Below are 18,789 nucleotides of genomic sequence, written 5' to 3'. Positions count from 1 at the left end.
TTGTATCTCAGTAGTCATATTTGCTTCAGATTTGTTTTTTTAAAACAAAAAAGATGAAACGTTATTAATATCCCCCTTCCCAATGCTATTCCCTTCTCCAAAAACAACTGTTTTCCAGAATTTCTTTTTAATCTTATTTCCTCTGGAGAATCTGATACTTAGCTGTGATTTTTTTCATCACTGTTAATAAATTCTTTATGGCTCACTCTTTATAGCAAATTAGAAAGAGATGTTTTGGAAGCCACTCAAAAAAGGGAGTATGTGTGGGAAAGGAGGAAGAGCAGCTGGCAGGCAGACACAGATGGGAAGGGGTGCCATGCTCGCTGGTGTGCTGCAGAGTGTGTGAGTGAGAGCGTGTGTCTGAGTGTCTGGATGATCTATTATGAAAGAGGATATTTGAACATAGGAACTCAACTGCTGGTGTTTATCTAGACTCACATGAGTCAGAAATCTGAATGAAGATAGATGTGGAGATCCAGCTAGGAGAACAAAAGTGCTTCGTCATTTTTATGTGCTTGCTGTGTCAGGCACTTTTGTTGTTGTTGTTGTTTTTCTTTTCTTTTCTTTTTGAGATGGAGTTTTGCTCTTGTCACCCAGGCTGGAATACAGTGGCACAATCTGGGCTCACTGCAACCTCCACCTCCCGAGTTCAAACAATTCTCCTGCCTCAGCCTCCCAAGTAGCTGGGACTACAGGCATGTGCCACCACACCCAGCTAATTTTTGTATTTTTAGTAGAGACGGGGTTTTACCATCTTGGCCAGGCTGGTCTCAAACTCCTGACCTCAGGTGATCTGCCCACCTTGGCCTCCCAAAGTGCTGGGATTACAGGCTGAGCCACCAAGCCCGACCTGTCAGGCACTATTATAAGCACTTTACTGGATGTTAATGTATTTAATCCTCATCCCAACCAATGTGCTATCAATATTATCCTCATTTGACAGATAAGGAAACAAACATAGGAAGGTTAAGTGACATCTATATGGTTACACAGCTACGCTGAGTCCCGATTAGCACTGGGGAGTTGCAGGGCATGTGACACCTAACTCAGCTACCTAACTCTAGCCCCTACTGCCTTCAGCCACTGTCCTGGGCTGCCCCACGTCAGACATCTTCCTCCTCTCGGACACCAAATACAGACATGCAGATAAAGCTAGCAACTCAGCTATTTCTGGGCTCGAATCCATTTCTTCTCCTATGTTTAAACAAATAAAATTAAAACCTCTCAGTCCTGCTTTTATTAGTCAAGCTGCCTGAAACAGTTGCAAGTTTGTCTATTTCACCACTTTGCATTCAGGCCTCATGACCCCACAGTTGGGCTGTAATCCTCATAAGGGCCGCTTCCACTAAGGCCAACAATAACCTACATGTTGCCAAATCAAGGGACATTGCTCAATAATAAGGAAAAAAATTACTTGATCTTTTTGCATATTTTTGAGATTTTGATCCCTCCCTCTTTGAAATTCTTTCTTCGCAGGCTTTTGTGACACCATTCTTTCCTGAGTTTCTCAATGTCTATCACTGACTCCTTCAGTAAACTCTCAGCCCATAACCAAGGTTTTGTCTTCTTTTTTTTTTTCTTCTTTGAGACGGAGTCTCGCTCTCCCGCTCTATTGCCCAGGCCCTAGTGCAGTGGTGCAATCTCAGCTCACTTCAACCTCCGTCTCCCAGTCTCAGGTGATTCTCCTGCCTCAGCCTCCTGGGTAGCTGGAACTACAGGTGTGCACCACCACACTCGGCTAATTTTTTCGCATTTTTGTAGAGACAGGATTTCGCCATGTTGGCCAGGCTGGTCTTGAGCTCCTGAACTCAGGTGATCCACACACCTCAGCCTCCCAAAGTGCTGGGATTACAAGCATGAGCCACAGCACCTTACCTTTCCTCTTATACTTTCCTCCTAGTGATCTCATTTAGACAGTCTTAGTGTACAGTCTTACACCTGGACAGCCATAGATAGATAGGTAGGTAGGTAGATAGACAGATAGATTAGATAGATAGATAGATAGATAGATAGATAGATAGATAGATAGATGGATGATAGATAGACTGACCGACAAACATATATATAATATATGTATGTGTATTTCCTCTGGGGTCCAAGCTCAGGTAGCCAACATCTTCATATCATCTGAATGTCCATTACATACTTAAAGCTCATGTCCCAGGCAGAATTCAACTTTTCATAGCTCCCCACTCTATTCCTCCTGTATGACTATTCTGCTGGTCATTAGAGCCGAAGTCTGGGAATCATCTTTAACTCCTTCCTTCCTGTCATAATTGTCACCACAACATCCCTACTCTGTATAAATAACTCTTAGATTCATGTACTCCTCTCTATCTACACTGCCACCATCTTTGTTTAGGATCCTAATGAATGCATCTGCCTCAATTCTTCCAGTCATCTTTTTAAACTGCAAGTCAGATTACGTGTTTCCTGCTTTGCCCCATTGTCCAGTTCACTCAGAAGTATACGCCAGTCTTCCTCTTCAAGATGATGCCTTTGACCACTCCATAATCATTTTCTGACACTCTACCTATATTAGTTACAAGGAAATAGCTCAAACTGGATTGTGCAAAAAAAGGTAAAACATTGTGTCATGTTATACATCTCCACATACACATTCAAAATTCTGACTTATGTCAGCCTAGATAAACATCAACAGTACATAATTATATGATCCTAGGGATAAATCTATTAAAAGACCTAAGGACTTTGTGGAGAAAATTACTAAATTTTGGAGAGACACAGGAGATAGAGATGTAGAGACAGAACGTGTTCATGAAAGAGAAGACTCAATATTCATAAGGATTTTAAATTTATCTGCAGGTTCAATATGGTTCCTATTAAAATTCAATTTCTTTTTATTTTGGAACTTGAAGCTGATTTTAAAGTAAGTGCAAATCTTTTTTAGGGTGGGGAAACTTGAAATTGATTTTAAAGTAAGTGCAAGAATTCCTAAGAATAATGAAAAAGTCAATTTTTAAGAAGAGAAAAATAAGCTGGGCGCAGTGGCTTACGCCTGTTATCCCAGCACTTTGGGAGGCCGAGGCGGGCAGATCACTTGAGGCCAGGAGTTCGAGACCAACCTGGCCAACATGGCGAAACCCTTTCTCTACTAAAAATACAAAAATTAGCCAGGCGTGGTGGCGCATGCCTGTAATCCCAGCTACTCAGGAGGCTGAGGCAGGAGAATTGCTTGAACCCGGGAGGCGGAGGTTGCAGTGAGCCGAGATTGCACCACTACACTCTGGCTTGGGAGACAGAGTGAGACTCCGTCTCAAAAAAAGAAAAAAAGAAAAACATGTACAACATGGAATAGAGTTGATATCCAGCCAGTATACACTTTGAGTGATCTCATTCACACTCAGTGTATCTTCAGCTACCCTCATATGAAGTCACAGACTCACACCTGTATTTCCAGCACTTTGGGAGGCCAAGGCAGTAGGATCACTACAGCCTGAGTTCAGGGCTGCAGTGATCTATGATTGCAGCATTGCACTGGAGCCTGGCCAACAGAGTGAGACCCTATCTCTTAAAAATTAAAATATAAAAATAAGTCATTATAAAAGTGTAATTATCAAGACAGTTGGTATTGGTGCAGAAATAGACAAAAAGCCCCGTAAAACAGAATGCAGAACCCAAAAAGAGGCGTATTCATATACAGAAACCTGAAAATATACAGAGGTTATGTAACAAATTGGGAGACTTCAGATTCTTATAGGAACATGGTAGAAACCTGGTTTTTAATCTTCCAACTTCTGTAAAAACCATACAGAGCAACAAGGTGAATTTAAAAACAAAAAGGCACAAACTAGTGAAACAAGAAAGAGCCTAAAGACTCCAAACTACCTGAATTTAATGCTAATCGCTGGTTCAGGAAAATTCACTTTATTCAAATTTTCTTACATTTATTCAAATATGAGTAAAAATACTACAGATATACATACAAGAAAAAGATAAAAACCGTTTCAAAAATTAAGGCAGGCCAGGTGCGGTGGCTCACGCCTGTAAACCCAGCACTTTGGGAGGCCAAGGTGGGTGGATCACCTGAGGTCAGGAGTTTGAGACCAACCTGGCCAACATAGTGAAACCCCATCTCTACTAAATATACGAAAATTAGGTGGGCATGGTGGTGCACGCCTGTAATCCCAGCTACTCGGGAGGCTGAGGCAAGAGAATCACTTGAACTCAGGAGGTGGAGGTTGCAGTGAGCCAAGATGCACCACTGCACTCCAGCCTGGGCAACAGAGTGAGACTCTGTCTCAAAAAATAAAATAAAAAATATAGGCCAGGCACGGTGGCTCACGCCTGTAATCCCAGCACTTTGGGAGGCCGAGGCAGGCAGATCACAAGGTCAGGAGACCATCCCAGCTAACAAGGTGAAACCCTGTCTCTACTAGAAATACAAAAATTAGCTGGGCGTGGTGGCGGGCACCTGTAGTCCCAGCTCCCCAGGAGGCTGAGGCAGAAGAATGGCATGAACCTGGGAGGTGGAGCTTGAAGTGAGCTGAGATTGCATCACTGCACTCCAGCCTGGGCAACAGAGCGAGACTCCATCTCAAAAAAAAAAAATATATATATATGTATATATGTGTGTGTGTGTGTGTATATATATGTGTGTATATATATGTGTATATATGTATATGTGTGTATATATGTGTGTATATATGTGTGTGTATATATATGTGTATATATATATATGTATGTGTATGTGTGTGTATATATATATATGAAGGCTACTTTCTCATAGTGGTAGACTAGGTAATTTGGAACACTCTTACCACTGGAGACAATTAGAAAAGCTTGAAGGCATTGGAATAGTAAAATATTATGAAACATTACTTGGATGAGATGTAAGAAAGACTAAAACTCTGAACAGTAAGCCTAGCATTTGGGGGCATGTCTCTTCTGGGTGCAATTGCCAATTCCAAATAAGGCTGATAAAATGCTCTGAAGCACTTTTGACAACCTCACAGGGTTGGGGATTAAAAGTTGTAGTCCATTCCTTGTAATTCCAGGAGGTAGGAAAAAATAAGTAAATAAAATGAGAAATAAAGTTTTAATCCCAGGCCCACAAAAAGGACCCTGGAAAACTCTCCACTTTTTGGGTTGAGACCTCAAAAGACCAAACTCTACAAGATAAATTGAAAACAGACCATTCATTGCTCAGAAACTGCTCAGATATGAGTCATCTCAATCACTAAAATTAGTTTGATTATCTCAGATTGCTAGAGCCCCTAGATGCCTTCCAGAAACATATGTATATCCATTCTGTAGAAGGAAAACGTACCCCTAGACCTCCAATTATTTCTAAAAATATTTTTCAAACACAATGCCTATCATATAATCAGAAATAACCAGGCACATGAAGAGAATAATAAGGGAGTAATAACAATCAAGAATTTTACAAAATTAATGACAGGCAACAAACCACAGATCCAAGAGTCTCAGATAGCACCAAGCAGGATAAATGCCAAGTAATAATCTATATCTATAGATTATTATATTCAAACTGCAGAAAATCGAAGACAAAATCTTGAAAGGAGCCAGAGAAAAATAACACCTGCCTATAGGGGAACAAGGATAAGGATTACATTGGCCTTCTCTTCAGAAAACATGCAAGCAAGAAGAGAGTGAAGTGAAATATGTAAGAAAGAAAAAAAGGGGGGATAAACCCACCAGCCTAGAATTCTGTTTCTAGCAAAATTATCCATCAGAAGTGAAGAAGAAATAGATTTTCTCAGACAAAGAAGACTTGAGAAAATTTATCACCAGTAGATCTGCGTTGCAAGAAAATTAAAGAGGTTCTTTGAAGAGAGAGAAAATGATCTAGGGGCTATATGAAAAAAACTTGGGGCTATAGGAAGAAAGGAGGAGCATTAGAGAAGGAGTAAGTGCAGATAAAACAAAACATTTTATTTTTCTTAATCTGAAGTGATGTAACAAATAGCAGTTTGTTCAAAATAATAATACCAGCAATGTATTCAGTGATTACCTTACGAATAAGTGAAATACACGACAGCAATGTTATAAAGAATGAGGCTGGGCATGGTGGCTTATGCCTATAATCCCAGCACTTTGGGAGGCTGAGGTGGGCAGATCATAAGGTCAAGAGTTCAAAACCATCCTGGCCAACATGGTGAAACCCCGTCTCTACTAAAAATACAAAAATTAGCTGGACATGGTGGCATGCACCTGTAATCCCAGCTACTTAGGAGGCTGAGGCAGGAGAATCGCTTGAACCTAGGAAGCAGAGGTTGCAGTGAGCCAAAATCACACCATTGCACTCCAGCCTGGGTGACCTCTTGTCAAAAAAAGAAAAAAAGAAAAAAAAAGAAAGAAAAGAAAAGAAAAAAGAATGGGAGAGAGGAATTGGTAATCTCAATGCTTTCGAAGAACAAGATGGGGAGGATTGCTTGAGGCCAAGAGTTCAAGACCAGCCTGGGCAACATAGCAAGACCTGTATTCTCTACAGAAAATAAAAATTAGCCCAGCTACTCAGGAGGCTGAGGCAGGAGGATTGCTTGAGCCTGGGAGGTAAGGCTGCAGTGAGCTATGATTGCACCACTGCGCTTTAGCCTGGGTGACAGAGAAAGACCCTGTCTCGAAAGAAAAAGGAATGAAAGAGAGAGAGAAAGAAAACAAGAGAAAAGGAGACTTGGATTACTTATAAATGTATATTGTGAAATTTAGGGCAGCAACTAAAAATTTTTTAAAAGAGAAGGATTGAGTGCAGTGGCTCACACCTATAATCCCGGCACTTTGGGAAGCCAAGACAGGAGGATCACTTGAATCCAGGAGTTTGAGAGCAACTGGGACAACATAGTGAGACCCCGTCTCTACAAAAAAATTTTGAAAATTAGCCAGGCATGGTGTTGCAGGCTTGTAGTCCCAGCTACTTAAGAGGCTAAGGCAGGAGAATCGCTTGAGCCTGGGAGGTTGAGGCTACAGTGAGCCATGATTGTGCCACTGTACTCCAGCCTGAGGGACAGAGTCAGACCCTATGCCCCCAAAAAAGTATAACTGCTATATTAACAGAAAAGAGAAAATGGAATTATATTAAATGATCAGTTAAAACCGAAGAAGACAAAAAAAGAAAGAAAAAAGAAATAGCAATGGCAATTTTATCAATGGTCTAAATACATGAATTTTTTAAAAAGGGCCAGGCTCAGTGGCTTGTGCCTGTAATTCCAGCACTTTGGGAGGCCAAGTTGGGGAGACTGCTTAAGCCCAGGAGTTCAAGACCAGCCTGGGCAATGTGACAAAACCGCATCTCTATAAAAAGTACAAAAAGCCAGTGTGGTGGTGCGTGCATGTAGTCCCAGCTACTCTGGAGGCTGAGGCAGAGGCTGAGGCAGAGGCAGGAAGATCACCTGACCCCAGGAGGTCGAGGCTGCAGTGAGTTGTGATTGTGCCACTGAACTCCAGCCTGGGTTGACAGAGAGACCCCGACTCTAATAATAATAATAATTTTTAAAAAAGACCCAACTGGTGTTGTCTGTAAGAAATCAACTTTAAATATAGACACAGATGGGTTAAAAGTAAAGGAATGGAGAAAGATGCATCATGCTAACACTAATCAAAAGAAGGCTGGAGGCTGGGCATGGTGGCCCAGCACTTTGGGAGGTCGAGGCGGGAGGATCACTTAAGGCCAGGAGTTTGAGACTAGCCTGGGCAATATAATGAGACCCCCCATCTCTATGAAAGAAAAAATAAAGCTGTATTAGTTTCAGATGGAGTCAGCTTCAGAGCAAGGAAAATTATGAAGGATAAAGAGGGCCAGGTGCGATGGTTCATGCCTGTAAACCCTGTACTTTGGGAGGCCGAGGCAGGAGGATCACTTGAGACCAGCCTGGGCAACATGATGAAATGCCATCTCTACAAAAAATACAAAAGTTAGCCAGGCGTGGTGGTATGTGCCTGTAGTCCCAGCTACTCAGAAGGGTGAGGCTAGAGGATCATTTGAGCCTGGGAGTTTGAGGCTGCAGTGAGCCATGATTGCAACAACACTGCACTTCAGACTTGGTGACAGAGCAAGACCCTGTCTCAAAAAAAAAACAAAAAAAAAAAAAAAAAAGAAAGGATAAAGAGAGGGCCATTACACAATGATAAAGAGATCAGTTCTTCAAGAAGACATAATCCTTTATGGGTATGCCCTAGTATCAAAATACATAAGAGAGAAAAAAAACTGATAGAACTGCAAAAAGAAATAAACAATCTGCTATTATAGTTGGAGTTTTTGACAGCCCTGTATTGGGAGTTAACAGATCCAGGAGGAAGATTGGTAGTGACATAGTTGAAGTGAACAGCAACATGAGTCAACTTGGTCTATATATTCATTTCAAGTTCACACAGAATATTCACCACGATAGACCACATTTTTGGGCATAAAACACTCCTTAACATATTTAAAGAGCTTGAAATCATACATTGTATGCCCCCAAATCACAAAAAAATTAAACAGAATTCAATAACAGAAATATAGCTAGAAAATACTCAAATATTTAAAGATTAACCAATATACTTCTTTTCTTTTATTATTATTATTTTTTTTTTGGAGATGGAGTCTCACTCTGTCGCCCAGGCTGGAGTGCAGTGGTGCGATCTCAGCTCACTGCAACCTCCACCTCCCAGGTTTAAGCGATTCTCCTGCCTCAGTCTCCGGAGTAGCTTATTAACCAGTACACTTCTGAATAATACATAGGCCAAAGAAAAACACTCAAAACCAGCCTAGGAAACATAGTGATACCCCATTTCTAAAAAAAATAAAATAAACAATAATAATAAATTAGCTGGGCGTGGCACACACTTGTGGTCCCAGCTACTCGGGAGGCTGAGGTGGGAGGATCACTTGAGTCCAGGCAGTCAAGGCTGCAGTGAGCTATTGTGATGGTTAATATTAAGTGTCAATTTGATTGGATTGAAGGATGCAAAGTATTGTTCCTCCATATGTATGTCTGTGAGGATGTTGCCAAAGGAGATTAACAAGTCAGACCCATCCTCAATCCAGTGGTCACAATCTAATCAGCTGCCAGTGCAGCTGGAATAAAGCAGGCAGAAGAACGTGGAAGGACAGACTGGCTGAGCCTTCTGGTCTTCATCTTTCTCCTGTGCTGGATGCTTCCTGCCTTCAAACATCGGACTCCAAGTTTTTCAGCTATTGGACTCTTGGACTTAAGTGATTTGCCAGGGACTCTGGCCTTTGGCCACAGACTGAAGACTGCACTGTCAGCTTCCCTCTTTTGAGATTTTGGGACTCAGACTGGCTTCTTGCTCCTCAGCTTGCAGATGGCCTATTGTAGGACTTCACCTTGTGATTGTTTGAGTCGATACTCCTTAATAAACTCCCTTTCATATGTACATCTGTCCTATTAGTCCTGGCCTTCTAGAGAACCCTGACTAATACAGCTATGATCATGCCACTGTACTCCAGCCTGGGTGACAGAGTGAGACCCCACCTCAAAAAAGAAAAAAAGACTCGAGAAATTTTGAAAATATTTTAAACTAAATGAAAACGAAAAATACAACTTATCAAAATTTGTGGGATGTAGTAAAAGCAATGCTGCAAGAGAAACCTGTAGCATTGAATGTATATATTCCAAAGGGAGAAAGATATAAAATCAATAATCGGCTTCCACTTCTGGAAACTAGACATAGAAAATTAAATTTCAAATAAGGAGAGAAAAGAAATAATAAAAATTAGCCACCCTGGCCTACATAGCGAGACCCTGTCTCTACAAAAAATAAAAAAAACTTACCCAGGTGTGGTGGTACATGCTTGTAAATCCTAGCTTCTCAGGAGACTGAGGCAAGAGGATCACTTGAGCCCAGGAGGTGGAGGCTGCAGTGAGCTGTGATTGCACCACTGCACTTTAGCCTGTGTGACAAATTTGTGGGCATAGAATTCTTCATAATATTCCTTTATTATCCTTTTTTTTTTTTTTTTTGAAATGGAGTCACTACCTCTGTTGCCCAGGCTGGAGTACAGTGGCACGATCTCGGTTCACTGAACCTCTGCCTCCCAGGTTCAAGTGATTCTCCTCCTGCCTCAGCCTCCCGAGTAGCTGGGATTACAGGCACCTGTCGCCACGCCCCACTAATTTTTTGTTTGTTTGTTTTGTTTTGTTTTGTTTTGAGATGGAGTCTCGCTCTGTCACCCAGGCTGGAGTCCGGTGGCACTACCTCGGCTCACTGCAAGCTCCGCCTCCCAGGTTCACGCCATTCTCCTGCCTCAGCCTCCCGAGTAGCTGGGACTAAAGGTGCCCGCCACCAAGCCTGGCTAATTTTTTTTGTATTTTTAGTAGAGACGGGGTTTCACCGTGTTAGCCAGGATGGTCTTGATCTCCTGACCTCGTGATCCGCCCGCCTCAGCCTCCCAAAGTGCTGGGATTACAGGCGTGAGCCACCGCGCCCAGCCTAATTTTTGTATTTTTAGTAGAGATGGGATTTCTCCGCGTTGGCCAGGCTGGTCTCGAATGCCTGACCTAAAGTGATCTGGCTGCTTCGGCCTCCCAAAGTGGTGAGATTACAGACATGAGCCACTACACCCAGCCTGCATTATTATCTTGTTGATGCTCATGGAATCAATAGTGATGGCCTGTCTCTATTTGTTGTTGTTGTTGTTGTTGTTTTGTTTTGAGACTGGGGCTCATTCTGTCCAGGCTGGAGTGTAGTGGCACAATCACGGCTCACTGCAGCCTTGACCGACCCAAACTCAGATGATCTTCCCACCGAAGCCTCCCAAGTAGCTGGCACTACAGGCATGCGCCACCAAGCCCAGCCAATTTTTATATTTTGTAGAGACAGGGTTTCCCCATGTTGCCTAGGCTGGTCTTGAACTCCTGGACTCAAGCAATTGCCTGCCTCAGCCTCCCAAAGTGCTGGGGTTACAGGAGTGAGCCCCATCTCTAATTTTTGACATTAATAATTTGTGTCTTGTTTTTTTCTTGGTTAGCCTGGCTAGAGGTTTGTTAATTTTATTATCTTTTCAAAGAATCATCTTTTGATTTTGTTGATTTTTTTCTCTTTATTTTCTGTTTTCAATTTCATTGATTTCTGTTCTAATTTTTAAAGTTCTGGAGATATTGGAGTGGTCTGAACTTTATGAGATCTTGAGACTAACAAATCAACACTTCCTTCCAAGACAAAGCCCAAATAGAGGAGAAACTGCTGGCAGTAGAATCCAAATAGAACTTAGCAGAGACAATAAGGACAAAAAAAAAAAAAAAAAGAGAGAGAGAGAGAGAGAAGGTCCAGATAGAAGTAGGTGGTGTAGTAGAGGATGCCTGTCTCGGGAGTCAAAGATCACATTTGTATCACCTATTTTAAGGTAAAGAAAACTCTAAAGCTTTGAAGCTAGAAAAGCTGTTCTTGGCCGGGCGTGGTGGCTCATGCCTGTAATCCCAACACGTTGGGAGGCCAAAGTGGGCAGATCACTTAAGGTCAGGAGTTCGAGACCAGCCTGGCCAACATGGTTAAAAAAAGAAAAATTAGCCAAGTGTGGTGGCGGGCGCCTGTAATCCCAGCTGCTCGGCAGGCTGAGGCAGGAGAATCTCTGGAACCTGGGAGATGGAGGTTACAGTGAGCTGAGATCGTGCCACTGCACTCCAGCCTGGGTGACAGAGTGAGACTCCATCACACAAAAAAAGAAAAAGGCTATTCTTCCTATTGCTCTTTCTAAACAGAAAAACTCATTGCCCTTAAAAATGAACAATTAGGCCAGGTGCGGTGGCTCACCCCTGTAATCCCAGTGCTTCGGGAGGCCGAGGCAGGTAGGTCACCTGAGGTCAGGAGTTCAAGACCAGCTTGGCCAACATGGCAAAATCCCTTCTCCACTAAAAATATAAAGTTAGCCAGGTGTAGTGGCGTGCGCCTGTAATCCCAGCTACTTGGGAGGCTGAGGCAGGAGAATCGCTTGAACCTGGGAGGTGGAGGTTGCAATGAGCCGAGATCATGCCACTGCACTCCAGCCTGGGTAACAAGAGCGAAACTCCATCTCAAAAAAAAAAGCAATTAAAACTACTCAATTGAAGTCCATACATAAAAGAGGAGGATAGGGAATAATACCATAATGTCCCTGTTGACAGTGAAAGCATGACAGAAAGATTTACCCTTAAAACAAAAGAAAACCATTAAGAAAAGAAAAGGGACTATGAAAAATCAATATAAGAATTAGAAAAATTCAAAAATGTGATGATTGGAAAAAATAAGATGTTTAAAAGTGAGGTTACAGAACTCAGGAGGGAATTAGAATAAATGAAAAGTTATTTCAGAAATGAAGTCTATTCTAGAAGTTTCACTAGCAAAAATGACAATGGATAATATCTTCAGACAAATAGAAGATTAAATGGAGGTGATCTGCCCTCTTTGGCCTCCCAAAATGTTGGGATTGCAGGTGTGAGCCACCGCACCAGCCATGGAGGATTTTAAAAATATATATTTTTAAAGAAGAAAGAGATAAAAAAGGATTTGGGAGAAAGTGATCAAAAAACAAAACAAAAAACAAGATAGGCAGAAGATCTAACATATGTATGATAGGATTTCCTGAAGAGGAAAGGGAAAGCAACAGAACAGAACATACACTAAAACTATACTTTCATACCTTTTTTTTTTTTTTTTCTGAGAGGGAGTCTTGTTCTGTCGTACAGGCTGGAGGGCAATGGCATAATCTTGGCTCACTGCAACCTCTGCCTTCCGGGTACAAGTGATTCTCCTGCCTCAGCCTCCCAAGTAGCTAGGATTACAGGTGCCCACCACCACGCCTGGCTAATTTTTGTATTTTTAATGGAGACGGGGTTTCATCGTATTGGCCAAGCTGTTCTTGAACTTCTGACCTCAAGTGATCTACCCGCCTCGGCCTCCCAAAGTGCTGGGATTACAGGTGAGAGCCACCTTGCCTGGCCTAACAGTTTTTTGTTTTTCTGAAATAAAAAAGCTTCAAACTACAGGTTGAATAGACACACATGTACCTGGGGTGAACAAACCCGGAATGGCCAACGCCTGAAGAGATAATGACATGTTCAGTGCCAGTGCTGGGGCCATGTTATGCAAATGAACCAAAGATGACCTCTGTATATTGGCCCTATGTTGTTTACTTCTTCAGAGCAGGCTGGGACTCATTAGCTCAAAAGCCCATTGGCACCAAACTCAAATTTTTACATATCCAACTATTTTAAATTTAGCCCAAATAGAATGGCCTTCACTATTGTTCTGATTTAGGCTGAGATAGATAGACCTTTATAATCCTGTATTAATCAGTCATTGGATTTGGGCTGCCCTGGGAAGGGGCATGACCTTGAGGCAAACTCTGAAGGGGACAGCACTCCCCTAAACTATAACAACACATTCTTCACTGAAGGGTTGGGGGAAGGGAGGTCTTGACCATCACATCACAATGGCAGCACATCACACCACATGGGAGAAAGAAAATAACTGAGGAAACAATGACTGACAGTCCTCTTTAATTGAGGGAAAACATAAATGTGCAGATTTAGAAAGCACAAGAAATTATAAGCAACTAAACACATCCTTGTAAAAGTGAAGATTGCCAAAAGAAATCAAAAGATCTTAAGAGCAGTCAGGGAAACACCAGCTACCTGCAAATTGACTGCCATTTGATGTCTCATAAGCAAAAATGGAAACCAAAGTATGGTGAAATAATATCTTCAAAGTGAAGTAAGAGAAAATAATTATATATTTACTAAGTTATTATTCAAGAAGTGATTCGAAATAAAAGAATTTCCAGATAAGCAAAGCAGAGCTTATTGCCAACAGTCTCTTGACTAAAGGAACTTCTAAGGCACTAATTCTTAACCTTGCTTCCACACACATTGAATTCAACAAGGGAGCTTTAAAACATGCTGATGCCTGAGTCCCACCCCAGCAATTCTGATTCAACTAGTCTAGGCTATGGATGTAACAACTCCATACATAGCCCCTTCTCCCACCTGCTATTAAGGTGTCATCAGAGAATGTCAAATGAGGAGCTAGGACTTGTATACCCACCCAGCATTAACAGATACACCTCTTATGGGTTCAGTGGAGACCGCATGGGACTCCTCTCCCTTCTTGATAGAGCAGTATCATAGGAGTCTCTAGTTGGAAGCTTCCATTCCTGCCCAGCAGTGAGGCCACCTTCCCTTTCATTTGAGGTGGTTTCAGCAGAGACCTAGTAGGAAACCTTAACTTCCACCCTTATCTCACAATAACCAAGGCAGTGTCCTTGTTTCCTCACTAGTTGGGGGTCAAAGGAGGCCTGCTAAACATGTTTAAATTAGATATAACGTTTAAATGAGATCCAGAATCTCATAATAAAATACCCAAAATGTTCAGGAATCAATTGAAAATCTCTCATTGTACTAAGAATCGAGAATATCTCAACTTTAATGAGAAAAGAATCAATAGGCACTAACACTGAGATAACACACATATTAGAATTACCTGTCAATAATTTTTAAGCAGGCATCATGAAATGCATCATAAGCACTTGCAAATACACTTGAAACAAATGGAAAAATAGAAAGTCTTAGAAAAAAATAGAAAATATAAATGAAGACCACATGGAAATTTGTTTTTTTCAGACAGAGTCTCGCTGTGTTGCCTAGATGGGAGTGCAGTGGTATGATCTTGTCTCGTTGCAACCTCCACCTCCTGGTTCAAGCGATTCTCCTGCCTCAGTCCCCCAAGTAGCTGGGACTACAGGCACATGCTGCCACACCCAGCTAATTTTTATATTTTTAATAGAGACAGGGTTTCACCATGTTGGCCAGGCTGGTCTCAAACTCCTGACCTCACGTGATCTGCCTGCCTCAGCCTCCCAAAGTGCTGGGATTACAGGTGTGAGCCACCACACCTGGCCCACAAGGAAATTTTAGAATTAAAAAATACAACCAAAATGAAAATGGATTCAGTGTCAGAATAGAGAAGATAGAGGAAAGCATCAGTGAACTTGAAGATAGAACAATAGAACTTACCCAATCTGAACAACCAAGAGAAAACAGACTTAAAAGAAAATAGATAGAATCTGACTCCTCAACCCCTTTGGCCATGGCAGGCACCTTTTGGACTGGGCTGCCACTGCTTGGGCAGAGTAAAAGGTGCCAGGAGGAGCATGGGGGTGGAAGTCCTGTCAGCCAAAAAATAAAAGTTTACCTCAGAGCTGCAAAAAAAAAAAAAGAAAGAAAGAAAGAAAGAAAATAGATAGAGTCTCAGGGACCTATAGGATTATAACAAAAGATCTAACACTCCTGTCATGGAGAGAGAGGAGAGGGGAGATGGGCTTAAAAAGTACTTGAAGAAATAATGGCTGAAAACTATTCAAATTTAGCGAAAGACATAAATCTCCAGATTAAAGAAAGTGAGCGCCAAACAGGATAAAGCCAAAGAAATCCATATCAGGACACATAGTAATCAAATTTCTGAAAGTTAAAGACAAACATAGAATTGAGAAAGAGATGACAATCTCTTATGTATAAGGGAAAAACAGGATCTCTCATCAGATACTACAAAGGCCAGAAAGAAGTGGCACATTTTTCAAGAGCTGAAAGAAAAGAACTGTCAAACCAAAATTCAATATCCAGCAAAATTATACTTCAGAAATGGAGGGGAGATCAAGACATTCTCAGATGAAGGAACACTTAGAGAATCTGTCACCAACATAACTACTATAAAAGAATGGCTAAAGGAAGTTCTTAAAATGTAAAGGAAATGATAAAATAAGGAATCTTGGACTATCAGAAAGGAAAAAACAACTGAAAGAAGGAAAATGTGGGTAAATGCGATAGACTTTAATGCTTCTGGAGTTTTTTATAAATGGTGATTGGATATCATTGTCTAAAGTGGTTCTGAAATATATAGAGGAAATACTTAAGATAATTATAAATGGGGGAGGATAAAGGGACTTAATAGTAGGTAAGGTTTCTACACTTCACTCAAACTGGCAAAATGTCAATACCAGTACACTGTGATAAGCTATGTATGTATAGAATAAGAAACACTTTATCCACAAGAGCACAGGAAAAACAAAACAGAAATGAACCAGGTGTAGTGGCTCATGCCTGTAATAATAGCTACTTGGGAGGCTAAAGTGGAAGGATTGCTTGAGGCCAGGAGTTTGAGACCATTCTGGGCAACATAGCAAGACCCCATCTCTAAAAAAAAAAAAAAAAAAAAAAGAAGAAAGATAAAGAAAAGAGAAATGAAGAACATAGGCAACAAAAAGAAAACAAAAAATTAAGTGACAGACTTAAGCCCTAACATACCAATAATTACATTAAATGTAAATGTTAATTAAATGTAAATGTAAATTACAGGCTCACACCTGTAATACCAATAATTACATTAAATGTAAATGGTCTAAATATGTCAACTAAGACAAAGATTAGTAGAGCGGACTTTAAAAAAATGACCCAATTATATGCTGTCTAAAATAAACTCACTTAAATACAGCTATATATGTAGCTTGAAAGTAAAAGGATAGAAAAAGGTATATTTTGCAAAGATTAATCAAAAGAAAACATAAATGGCTATATTAATATCAAAGTAGCTCTCCACACAAAAAGCTTACCAAGAACAGAGTGACATTGCATAATAATAAAAGTATCAATTCATCAAGGCATCACAGTTTTTAATGTTTATGCCCCAAATGACAGAGCTACAGAATATGTGAGGCAAAAACTAATGGAACTGAAAGGAGAAATAGACAAATCCACAATTACAATTGAAGTCTTCAACACCTTTCTCTCAACAATTGATAAAACAACTAGACAAAATCAGCAAGCATATAGGGCCAGGCACTGTGGCTCTCACTTGTAATCCCAGCACTTTGGGAGGCTGAGGTGGGCAGATCACTTGAGGTCAGGAGGTCAAGACCAGCCTGGCCAACATGGTGAAACCGCTTCTCTACTAAAAATACAAGGCTGGGCACAGTGGCTTACACCTTTAATCCCAGCACTTTGGGAGGCCAAGGGGAGCGGATCACTTGAGGTCAGGAGTTTGAGACCAGCCTGGCCAACATGGTGAGACCCCATCTCTACTAAAAATACAAAAAAAATAGCTGAGTGTGGTGGCAGGCACCTGTAGTCCCAGGCTTGGGACTGAGGGTAGCAAAACAAACCTCAACAAATGCAAAATAATTGAGGCCAGGCTCAGTGGCTCACACCTGTAATCTCAGCACTTTGGGAGGCTGAGGCAGGCAGATCACCTGAGGTCAGGAGTTGGAGACCAGACTGGACTACATGGTGAAACCCCATCTCTACTAAAGTACAAAAATTATCCGGGCATGGTGGTGGGTGCCTGCAATCCCAGCTACTCAGGAGGCTGAGGCAGGAGAATTGCTTGAACCCGGGAAGCAGAGGTTGCAGTGAGCCAAGATCACGCCACTGCACTCCAGCCTGGGTGACAAAAGCGAGACTCCATCTCAAAAAAAAAAAAAAAATGAAATTATACACAGTGTGTTCTGACCACAATGGACTCAAACTAGAAATCAATAACAGAAAAATAATAGGCAAACCTCCAAACACTTAGAAACTGAACAATACACTTATAAATAATATATGGATCAAAGAGGAAGCCTCAAGGAAATTTTTTACTGTATTTTTCTTTTTCTGCAGAGAACTTTGTTCTGATTATTGAATTGTTTTACTACTTTTGGGGTGAAAATTTAAAAAAATACATAGGACTGGGCCAGGCATGGTGGCTCACACCTGTAATCCCAGCACTTTGGGAGGCCTAGGCAAGCAGATCACGAGATCGGGAGATCGAGACCATCCTGGTTAACATGGTGAAACGCCATCTCTACTAAAAATACAAAAAAAATTAGCTGGGCGTAGTGGCGGGCACCCATAGTCCCAGCTACTTGGGAGGCTGAGGCAGGAGAATGGCGTGAACCGGGAGGCGGAGCTTGCAGTGAGCTGAGATCGGGCCAGTGCACTCCAACCTGGGCGACAGAGCAAGACTCTATCTCAAAAAAAAAAAAAAAAAAAAAAAACTACATAGGACTGAATGAAAATGAAATTCCAGTAACCCATTTCATGGTCAACTTATTACAAGGAGTAACTTTCTGTTAAAGGAGAAAAATAATTTATTTTATTTATTTATTCATTTAGTAAAAATGGGGTTTTGCCATATTGGCCAGGCTGGTCTCAAACTCCTGATCTCAAGCAATCCACCCACCTCGGCCTCCTGAAGTGCTGGGATTACTGGTGTGAGCCACCGCATCCCGCCAGAAAAATAATTTTTGAAAATCATAATTTGCTGCTGCATTTTTTTTTTTTTTTGAGATGGAATCTCACTCTGTCACCCAGGCTGGAGTGCAGTGACACGATCTCAGCTCATTGCAACCTCCACCTCGTGGGTTCAAACGATTCTCCTGCTTCAGCCTCCAGAGTAGGAGGAGCCCGCCACCATGCCTGGCTAATTTTTGTATTTTTATTAGAGACGGGATATTGTCATGTTGGCCAGGCTGGTCTTGAACTCCTGACCTCAAGTGATCTGCCCACCTTGGCCTCCCAAAGTGCTGGGATTACAGGTGTGAGTCACCATGCTCAGCCAGAAAAATCATTTAAAAATCATGATTTGCTTCTGAATTGAATATTGTTTTAAGAACTTTTTGATGATTCCAGTTGCTACTGCTGGTCTCCAGCAGTTTCTTAGAATAGTCAATGGACACAAGTTATGTTAAAATCTCTATTAGGCCAGGTGCAGTGGCACACTCCTGTAATCCCAGCACTCTGGGGCACCGAGGTGGGTGGATCACTTGAGCTCAGGAGTGTTCTAGACAAGCCTGGGCAG

The 18,789-nt window shown here is 41.5% G+C and overlaps 1 protein-coding gene across 12 annotated transcripts in view; it reads left to right on the top strand.

Moving 5' to 3' along the window:
* The window catches only part of HEXA (hexosaminidase subunit alpha), a 94,270-nt gene that overhangs the window by 38,713 nt on the left and 36,768 nt on the right, over positions 1-18,789 (top strand). The gene's annotated exons all lie outside the window — the stretch shown is intronic.

The sequence above is a fragment of the Pan paniscus genome, chromosome 16, assembly GCF_029289425.2.
Source record: "Pan paniscus chromosome 16, NHGRI_mPanPan1-v2.0_pri, whole genome shotgun sequence".
NCBI classification, from domain to species: domain Eukaryota; kingdom Metazoa; phylum Chordata; class Mammalia; order Primates; family Hominidae; genus Pan; species Pan paniscus.
Note: the sequence above shows the minus strand (reverse complement) of the source record. Positions and strands in the feature narration are given on the sequence as shown.